The sequence below is a fragment of the Camellia sinensis genome, chromosome 14 (assembly GCF_055761805.1).
Source record: "Camellia sinensis isolate YWXY chromosome 14, ASM5576180v1, whole genome shotgun sequence".
Lineage (NCBI taxonomy): Eukaryota > Viridiplantae > Streptophyta > Magnoliopsida > Ericales > Theaceae > Camellia > Camellia sinensis.
This window is the reverse complement of record NC_138974.1, coordinates 93,434,379-93,445,519: the sequence shown is the minus strand read 5'-3', so window position 1 is coordinate 93,445,519 and position 11,141 is coordinate 93,434,379. Positions and strand designations below refer to the sequence as shown.

The following is an 11,141-nucleotide window of genomic DNA, read 5'->3' as shown; positions in this document are numbered from 1 at the left end:
GCCAATGCATGAGCATGCATTTTTCTTGATTTTCATGCCATCATTTCAGCATTTTGGCCACTGTTTTAGACCCTCTTAGGTCTGTCCATGTGCGGTTTAAGTCCATTGAGTTTTGCATTACATAGCCCTTGTCATGCTTATATTGTTTGCATGTTGCATTATGTTTGCATGTTGTTAGCATGTTGTTGCATGCTCATGTTGTTTACATGTTGCATGATTGCATCATGTTTGCATGTTTGTTGCATTGCATTATGTTTGGGTTGGACGTCAATCCAAACACGAGGAATGAGGGGCGTTTCATACTTGAAGTGATGAAACACGCCTCATTTCTTAGGTCACCGACACCTTTGATCATGTATGATAAGGTGGAGGTTCGTCGAGTCTTATGTGGTATTTGCATGCATTCATTAACATTGATTTGTGCAACTTAGCCTCTTTGGCCATCATGCATTGAGATGCATGATTGGTGGCTCGAGAGCCGAGCACCACACTTCTTTGAGCTCTAGACATGATAAAGAGTGTGGTTGCACACACATTTTCTTGAAAATACACTGCCATGCCTCTGTTAGTGCTCTGTTGCAGCAAAGGGAGAATTTGCAGGAAGCAGTGGCCGATCGATCACTTAGTATGCCGATCGGCTATCAAAATCGGTTGATAGCCATAAACTTTGGCCGATGGCCACTCCTCTTGGCCGACCACTTCTCAGCATGTCCATAAGATGGATCAGAAGCATCTTGGAAGTTGGCACAATTTTCAGAAGTCCAAAATAGTGCAAATAGAGGCATCATGAGGCACGACAGTGGATTTTCGAGCAAAGCCGACCGAGCATGCATGCATCCCTCGTCACGAGGCCATTTCAGTGCTTTTGTTAACTTAGAATAGTTATTTGTTTCAATTTGTTTTGTAATAATTAATTAGCTAAGTTAGTTAATTAGTTGGTTTGTAAATAAGTAGCTTAGCTTAAATGTAGCTTAGCTTATTTATTCGAACCCTCCATCAAGAGGGCACAACTGTTGTAATAAGCGTGCGTGTAGGTGATGCATGTCTTCCAACCCCGTTTATTTCTCCCTTTTACTTATCAGCTTTCGATAGTTAGTTTTAGGACATGTTTCGATTAGCATCCTTATGCTAGCATGTTTGCATCATTCATTCGTATTGGATGCACTGGGCTCGGCGCATCATTCAAACTACATTGTATTTCAATTCCTATTTGAATACATGTACCAAAATTGTTGCATTTCATATGCCATTCTAGAAAAGCCGAGCCTATCTTAGTTGCATTTTTTCCTGTGTTGCATTAGGCATTGTTGACATAGCTAGGATCATGCATTGATTACTAACTAGCTCTTTTTTTGGCTCGGAGTACACTGTAAGTGTTTATACTTTAGCATCCTTGCATGCATGTAAGTGTTGCCATGTTTAGTATGCTTGCCATGAGGCTATGTGCTTAACTGCTATAACTGTCTGAATACCTGTGGTTAAAGGCTTCATTGCTTGAATTGGAATAATTCATCAAAATGTGCATTTTAAGCTCACTTGAGAGTGGCAAAATCATGTTGTTTTCTAAGCCTACTTGAGGGTGGCAAATCTGCGTCTTAGCCTACTTGAGGGTAGCAACTTCAAACCATTTTCGAAAAACAAACATGAGATGTTTTGTTCCAACTTGAGCGATTGAGTCTATACTTGTATGCTGTGCGCATCACAAAGTAAGCTAGCTAATAAATTAGAATAAGAACACATGTATTTTCAAAAACAACATATCATGTTTAGTAGAGGCCGATCCTTTGATCGGGCGAGCGAGGGTGCTCATTTCAGGACCTTCCCCTCTCGTACCCAAGTTCCCGAGCCAAGGCAATTTTGGTGATGACGAACACGTGGCCTTAGGCACAAGTCAGGGTTTCCTAAATTTTCTCAAAAAACAAAATATTTAGGTGGCGACTCTGAAATCTGGTAAAGCAGTCCATGTTTGGCGCTTTTTGAATAAAATCGATTTTCCAAAACGATTTTCCGGATTTGGACTCTTTCGTGATTTATTAGTCTTACATTGCACTTTGTGAGATTAGATTCAGAACCGTGACAGGAGTCTGAACTGTAGTAGCTAGAACTACAATTCGCGCCCTCGCACGCGGAGCAGAGTTCCGGGCAGTCTACAATATGTTGTTTTATAAACGCATGTGTTCTTATTCTGATTATTAGCTAACTTTACTATGTGGCACACAGCATACAAGTACAGACTCGATCACGAGAATTGGAACAAAATAACTCATGTTTGTTTTCAAAAATGGTTTGAAAGTGCTACTTGCAAGTAGGCTAAAGCGCAGATTTGCCGCCCTCAAGTGGGCTTGAAACATGATTTTGTTACTTTGCAAAGCGGGCTTAAAACTCACATTCATCGATTTGTTCCAATTCAGGCAATCAAGCCTTCACCCACAGGCATTTATGCAGTTTAGCACTTAAGAAAATAGCCTCATGGCAAGCATGCTGTCATGGTAACACTCACACTCATGCAAGTATGCTAAAGCGTAAACACTTACAGTATACTCCGAGCCAAAATAAAAACTAGTTAGAAGACAATGCATGATCCTAACTATGCTAGATGCCTAATGCAACACATGCAATATGCAATTAAATAGGCTCGGGTATCTAAGATGGCATATGAATGCAACAACTTGATAACATGCTTTGAAACACGTATTCAAGTAGGTATTGAAATACAATGCAGTTTGAATGATGCGCCGAGCTCGGTGCATGCAAGACAAATGAATGATGCAAACATGCAAGCATAAGGTATGCTAATCAAAAATGACCCTAAAACTAACCATCGAAAGCGGTTAAACAAAAGGGAGAAAGATGTGGGGTTGGAAGACATTCACACACACACGCACCCTTATTACAACATTATGCCCTCTCGAAGGGGGGTCCGAATAAATGAGCTAAGCTAATCTAAGCTATGTTAAGCTAAATAATCTAATTAAACTAATTAGACTAATTATTACACAACCAAATTGAATAACTAGTAAACTACTTACTAATTATTACAACACTTAACTAATTAACAAACTAGCTAATTAATTATAAAACCAATGTATACTAACTAAACATGTAAAATGCTAACTCCACTGCCTCAGCTCTGCTCTAGAAAGTTGAATATGCATGTATTCGATTTCTCGCCCCGAAAAGCCTTCCGGTTTGCTCTTTAGAGACTCTGTTTGCAGGGTGTCTTCAAGAAATCTCTGCTGAACCTTACCAAACCAATGTTGGGGAATTCACCAATGGCTTGCCGGCCATGAATGGTGGCTGCCAACCACCCGCTGGCCAAGGATGTGTTCTGCCGGCCATCAGTGTGGCACTGTTGGCCACTGGTGTGTTGGACCACCATTTTGCAATAGAGCACAAACAGAGGAAAAATGGAGATTTTCCAAAGACATGTTTGTACTATGCCACTCCTTATCATCTCAAAACATCAAAGGAAAGGCACCATTGAATCCAAGACCACCAATCAAGCATTTTGAATGCATGATGGCCAAAGATCCAACTTGTACATCTTCAATAAATGCAAAACAAACAAGACTCTAAGACCACTACCTTATCATGGATGATCAAAGGCAATGGAGACAGAGGGAGTTGGCTCATTTTCATCACTTTGAGTATGAAATGGGCCAATCCACCTTGTGTTCAATATAATGTCTGATTGAACACAATGCAATGCACACATAACATGTTTATCTTGGCATGTTTTACTTGATTCAATTCTTGTTTAAACATTTTAAGTTACCAAGCCATTCATTAACCAATTTGTCCAATTGTGAAAGTTCTCTAATGAGAGGAAGGTCAATCAAAAGATGACTTAAGACATGGGAGAGACCATGCCTTTGACTAGGAGGAATCCTAAAAAAAGGGTTAAAGCCATTTAAGCACAAGCCTCAATCCCATAGCTTAAGCACAATTTAAGACTAACCAACCCTCAAAGCAAATCAAAAGTGAAGAAATGAGGGAGATGGCAGATATTTCAGTGCTGATATGGCATGAAAAACAAGACTCTAACATGCAAACAACTCATGTACAACATGTTAAAAGACTTAAGCATTAAAGCTAGTGAAGAGCTTTACACTAGAACCATGCAATGCCAAACTCAAATGGCCAAACCAGCTATGGACAGACCTCAATCATGCCAAAACAGAGTCTAAAATGAGCTGAGATGAAAGCATAAAAAGCAAGAAAATCATGCTCATGTATTGACTCACAAACAAGGCACAAGGCACAACTCTCAAAAGTAATGAAAGGGTGGAATATGTGAGAGTGTGACAGAGATATATGCTCTGAAATCACATGTTAAATGATGCTATGGCATGCAATCATCTCAAGCAAAGCATGTTTGGGGCCTTAAAACTCAAAGCTAGTCAAGGGCATTTACACTATAACTATACAAAGCAAAGCACGTATGATTAAGGCCATCCAAAACAGAGCTAAAACATGCTAAATTAGTAGCAAAAATGTGCTGGAGTTGAGCTAACACAAGCTAGAATGATAGGTTAACTCATTAGGCATGCTAGGCTAGTGAGCAAAATTACACTACAAGTGTGAGAAGCAAGCAAGAGGTGCTCCAACCAGCCAAAAACAGAGTTGAAACATGTTAAAATAAGGCCAAAAACATGCTTGAATTAAGCTATAAAAGGCTAGAATGAAAGGCTAACACATAGCACAAACTAGACTATTAAGCACCATTGAACTACAAGCATACAAAGCAAGCCTCAAGTGGATTAACTAGCCCCGAACAGAGGTAAACCAGGTCAAAAAAGTAGCAAAAACATGCTGAGATCAAGTCATAAGATGGTAGAAAAAACGTGCTCACATGTTAGGTTATCTACTCATACAAGCAAGATACAAGGAAGGGAGGCCAACCCCTCCTATTTTGGTCCTCAAAACCAACTTTTTACCACAAAAATTCCTTTGGAATTTAGTGGTTAAAAGGCCAAAAAAGAATTGTTTTAAAGGCTTTAAAAGATGGCACAAAGCTTAGCAAATAGGCCACAAAAGAGGGGATAGCACCCCTAACCCCAAAAGGGCCTCAAACCACCATTTTTAACACCTAAAAATAGAGGTTTTTGTAGTTGACAACTAGGCCAAAAACAACATGCAAAGGTGGCCAAACTAGCATGCAAAAATAAGCTTAAAAAGGGGAAAGTGATTACCTTTGAAGCACAACAGCAAAACAACAACTTTTCTATGCTAAAACCAACTTTGAGAGCTCAAATTAGGCTCCAAGGGACCTCAGCCCAAAGATGAAGGTATTTAGCTAAGGGTCTTAGTACAAATATGTAGAGATTTCCCACTTCTAAGCACAAAATAGGAAGAGAGAGAGAGGATTCTAGAGAGAGAAGCAAAAATTTTGGGAACAAAATTCTGTAGAGAGAGAGAGATTTTAGAGAGAGAGGCTCTCAAACTTTCTCTATTGTTCTAACCTTGCAAAATGATAGATATGGCCTTCATATATAGCAAAAACAAGAGCATGGTCGAAAATATCTGATCTAGAGACAGCCGGAGCAATGTGGAGACAGTTAGAGGTAAAAATCTACAACAAATCTGAGTTTTTCCATCGTTGGCCTACAGAGGATCATTGATGGCCAGAGCTACATCATTTATGGCCAGCAAGGACCATCAATGGCAGGCACTACATCATCCATGGCCGGCACCCTTCACCAGTGGCCGGCAGAGAAAATCTGCTCTCCAGGTCCAACTTCAAACGGGCATAACTCCTTCATCTGGACTCCTTTTCAGGTCATTCTTGTGTCAAAATTGAAGCCCCGGAAGTAAGATTTCCAATGGTGGAAACCTCACATCAAAATTCCAAGTATGAAAAAGTTATGTTCATTTTAGTGAAGCCGCTCAGTTTTGGTCCTACCCGGATTCATGCCTAACTGCTTCTCAGCTAGTTTTCTTCTCTCCTCTCCCATTTTCTTCAACTCCAAACCCCTAAATAAGGTGTTTTGAAATATTTTTCAAAGAGTTCACCTCTCTTTCATTCATTTCCACTTTGTCCTTGCTCGGTTTACCGAAAAGCGCAACATTTAACAAAATGCTAGCGTCGGAACATCGTAGGAACTCTTTCAAAAACTATTTTGAAAGAGAGAGTTTTAAGGTCTAAAATATTTTGGTCAAAATATTTTTGGCCCAAAAAGGGGTGTGAAGTTAGGATTTGAAGCTCCTCTTACTAAAGAAATCGACCATTCGCATTGTACACCTTTCATCACCAAGTAAACAATCAGTAGCGCCCAAGTCTTAAGGGCGGTCAAAAATGGGGTGTCTACATCCACCAGCTTTTTTTCAGCATCAGCCTAAAAACCCCAATAAGAGGAGAGGAAAATATAGATCAAACAACTAGGAACAGGAAGACTCATGCTAAATCATTCATACATGCAAATGATTTTGTTGGGTATATAATGCCCCTCCCTATGATTGCTCTAAAAACAAGCTTGTGGACGTAAGGTCAAATGCCATAAAATACATGAGTAAATCCCTCCCTAACATCAATTGATTTTAAGTGACATGGTGAAACTTGGTACATTATTCAAATAGGCATTGCACAATTCTATAATGCCCCAAAATAATACAATAAGTCCAACTCATAAGCGGAAGATTAACAGAAACAAAACACTTTCATACATCAGGGTTCGTTTACAAAAGTTAACACATGCATTATACATTCACAAATATTCATCTTGAATCTAAAGCATGTGTCGTAATGTTAGGAGAAATGAAGCTAAACATATAGTCAAATGCCCTATAAGTTTACATCTTTCCAAGTCATTGCTTGGTTATACAAAAGTGAGTCTCACTCATTACATCTTAAACCCTTGGCTTTACACAAAACAAATACAATAAAAATAAAGAAGCTCTTGCTCCCAAATGTCCCTCCAAGCTATTGCCTTGGCGGAGGCATGTCACAAATACCTGAAAATGTTTTTCCCAAATAAGGTGAGCCACAGCCCAGTAGAAATCATCTAACACAATATATGAGGTTTAGCAGAGATATAGGTACAATGTGCACATACAATGCCTGTGATGAAATATTTGCAAATTTGTATACTCATAAGATACCAAATCCAATTCTTAATCCATTTGCTTTCAATTCATTTCTAGTTCATTTAATCATCTCAATTCATGAGTCAAGTCCATTATCTTTCAACAACCAAACTGAGACTACAACTCAATGGTTTACTTTCCAATCATATAAAACACACATAAATACTTCAATTTGCCATTTTACAGATATTTCGTTCGCGAGATCGGCTCCCATGTATAATTTTGAAACTTTCATCTAGGACACTCCGGCTAACTTAATTTAAATGGAGTCCACCCCCTTTTTCCTCCCAAACAATGGAGTCCATCACCTTTCTCCTCCCAAATAAACATACATATACAATGTATTTATAAACATAATCATGCATGGAGTACATCTCCTCTCTCATCTCAAATAATCATACATATACAATGTATTTAAACATAGTCATATTCAATGATAATCAATAGGAGATTAGTTTCAATTTACCTAATCCTTATGCAATTTCTACAACAATCATAGATATCCTCCACCGATAGCCCAATACAATTATTTCTAAATAAATATTCAATCTCAAGACAGAGAGCTTATTCAAAACTTCTAAAGGTGTGAGATAATACATAACCAATTCCACCATTCATATCCATAATCATCCAATTTCACATTTTCAATGCCAATTCCAATTCTTTATACAAATTAACAATTGAATCCAATTAGGGAAAAATCCCTATTTTCTCCAAATATCAACCTATGTACCAAAATCAACCATTTTGACACAACATGGCATCATATTCAAACCCCATACCCATTTATTTCATATTCATCAAAAACCCCTCTTTTCATTTTACACCCAAACTCTAGGTTTGTTCAAACCACTCCCAAATCTCACCATTATTACATAATGACAAATAACTAAGCTAAAAATCATATAAGAGTGTAGAAAAATCCCTACCTCAAGTTAGAAGACCAAGCAAAGCAAAGATGGGAATCCAAGTATGCCCAAATCCAACTTTGTTTGGATCAAAACAAAGATCTAGAGATGGTCTACTTTTTTCCCAAAGACACTAGGGTGGAGAGACCAATGGATCTAGGAGAAAAAGTAGAGAGAGAGAGAGAGAGGGTATTTTAGAGAGAGAGAGTCAAGATCTAGGTTTTTGGAAAGTTTTAGAGAGAGAGAGAGAAGAATGAAAAAGTGATATAAAATGTCACTTTTGTGATCTGATATATGCACAGTTTGCTCGAGCGAAAGAGTTGACGCTCGAGCGTCAGACACAAAAAAAGTTGTTCCACTCGAGCGCAATAAATACCATTTGAGCACCAAGACACGACAAACACTCACCGCTCAAGCGCAAGAAATGGTCGGTTGAGCCTAGTAAACACACATCCGGAAGTTTTGCGGACAACAAATCGACGCTTGAGCATAGGAAAGGGCCACTCGAGCGCCCACCTGCTCGAGCGTAGGAAACGCCACTCGAGCGTAGAAAACACTCTTCCAGTAGTTTTGTAGACCTGCAAAGTACTGAGAGTTCACAAATCCCGCTCAAGCGCAAGAATAGCCACTTGAGCGAAGGAGCAAAAATTTCAAAGCCCGCTTGAGCGCAAGAATGGCCGCTTGAGCGAAGGAGCAAAAATTTCAAAGCCCGCTCAAGCGCAAGAATGGCCGCTTGAACAGAGGAGCAAAAATCTGGACAACAAACGTTTGGAAAAACAAGCAACCAACCTGTTCTAAACGCACAACTACAATCCAATAACCAAAATAGAGGGGAGACAAGGGAAACAAGATATGAATCTCTATTCAAAACCATCCAAACCCGAGTCTGGAATACTAAAAGTGACGGGTCAAAACTGGAATCGCTATAATTACAAGTCAAAATCGTTTATAGCTAAACACCACCATGTACAACCTAAATATCTATGAAATTGAAAATTATGCTTAAGTGCGCAGTTCATAAACAGTCACAGTGCTTGCTAATTGTGCAGGAGGGAGAGAGAGAGAGAGAGAGAGAGAGAGAGAGAGAGAGAGAGAGAGATTAAACCTCAAGCATGGAGTGTTCTTTGGAATGTTACAAGCTAGTATCACATTTAGACCCCATCTTCAAAACTATAAGAAAGATCACAAGTAAGTACATAAAAACAAAGAATATTTGTATGGAAATTGTTAATTATAAATCAAAGTTTACCTAATCGACGAGCAATGCCAGATCCTATGTTATCAGAAGATCCTCTAAGTATGTTAGTAACACTCATAGTATTGTTCTGTGCATTACCACATAATAGTAAGATATGTTGATAACAATTACTTAATCGATGATGATAATGAAGATGGTGATCTCATGCCATTAAGCAGGGATGGGTAGGTGCAGCAACATATAAGCGTCCAAATCTGGCAGAGTTGCAACCAATCCATGCATAGATCTATAGAAATAAAAGAAAACAGTTGTCATTAATCCAAATGATTCTTGATTTTACAAACTCCAATCCAGTATCAATTTTTATTAATCCTTTTGGTGATATAACCATATATACAATCCATTTATGTCAAGACATGATCTATGCAGCCTTACATGGCATATAAAAACTGTATAATATCTAAATAATCACATAACGTTGCATATTATTTTTCTTTTCCCTTTTATTTATTTTTTTCTGGATAAGTAACGCTAATTTATTTTTCTACAGGGAAACACTCCATGTCAATTAGAGAAAAAAAAACAAAAAAAGAAAAAAGAAACAAAACAAAACAAAAACAAAGCAACGCTCCTTTAACCCCCTGCCCTCCCCCACCCCCCTCCCAAAAAAAAAGAGACCAGACTTGTGCTAAAACAACTATCCATAATCAGGTATTACAATCAGTTGAGAATAGAAAGCATTTTCGCTTATCTCAAAATCAACTGAGTATCAGCATTACATACATACAAACATATTCCAGTTTTATATTCCTTGCTAATTTTGAAAATTATGGTTTCTCACCTATAGCTACAATAAAAATAAAAATAAAAAAAATTTCCAATTTATCCCCTCTTAAATTTCATATATGCTCTTAAATATTTTATAACTCCTACTTTCTTTTTCATTTTTCAATAAAATCCTACAATTTCCCTCCCTTTGCTGAAAAATTACACAATTTCACATCTCTCCCATCGATGATAATATTTTAAGCACCATAGGAATAATTAATAACTATTTCAATTACAAAATTGTGAACATAACGAGAGACAAAACCCAACCTGTTTGTGAAGATGTGTGATCTGAAAATGAAGGGTAACATCCTCCAACACCTCAGTGAAGCACGTGACCTGCACACTACCACTCTCACTATCGCCATCACCATTGTTGGAGTTGATAACCTCGAAGCTTCCATCTGAAGATGTTCCCCCTTATTCGATTCCCAAACCACCTACTCCTTTCACTACGACATCAACCGACACTTCTTCTACTCCCGCTACAAACCCACAACTATGCTTCGTCGACTCAATATCTAACCCTCCACTCCCCATTTTCACACACGCTTCATGGAATTTAGAGCTTTTAATTAAGATTTTTTAAATGAATAAACTCGAATTTCACTGCGAGTTTGGATGAATTGTGCTAGGGTTTTGCATTTGTGTCCTCATTGCAGAGTATAGAGAGGCTGATATATTTAGTGTGGCTTATTGGAAAAGAAATGTTTTATGCAAAAAAAATGGCTGCGTTTAGTAGAGTTTTCTAAATGTGATTTGAGAATAGAGTTGTATTTTGAGTTTGTGAGTTTTGGAATTATTATTTGAGTGTGGAAAATTTGTTTGGTGAATGAGTTTTGAAAAGAGTTTTGAATTGAGTGGGGAATTTTTGATGTGACATATGATATTTGATATAAAAACTTACAACCCATAACCAAACACACAACTCAAAATTCTATTAAAGCTCATAAACAATTTTAAAAAATTCAAAAAATATTTTCTATTGAATATATAAAAATTAACATGTGTCAATTGCAAAAAAAAAAAAAAAAAAAAAAAAAAAATTGCACTGTTCCAATCAATTGGCCGGACGACCGGTTAGTCCAAATTTTTCCGTCTTCGACCGCGTTTTCAAAAGTGAG

At 37.9% G+C, this 11,141-nt stretch overlaps 1 pseudogene; it reads right to left on the bottom strand.

Annotated features, from left to right (window-relative positions):
* Positions 1–7,660: 7,660 nt before the first annotated feature.
* LOC145807193 (uncharacterized) lies at positions 7,661–10,557 on the bottom strand (annotated as a pseudogene).
* Between the last annotated feature and the right edge of the window lie 584 nt (positions 10,558–11,141).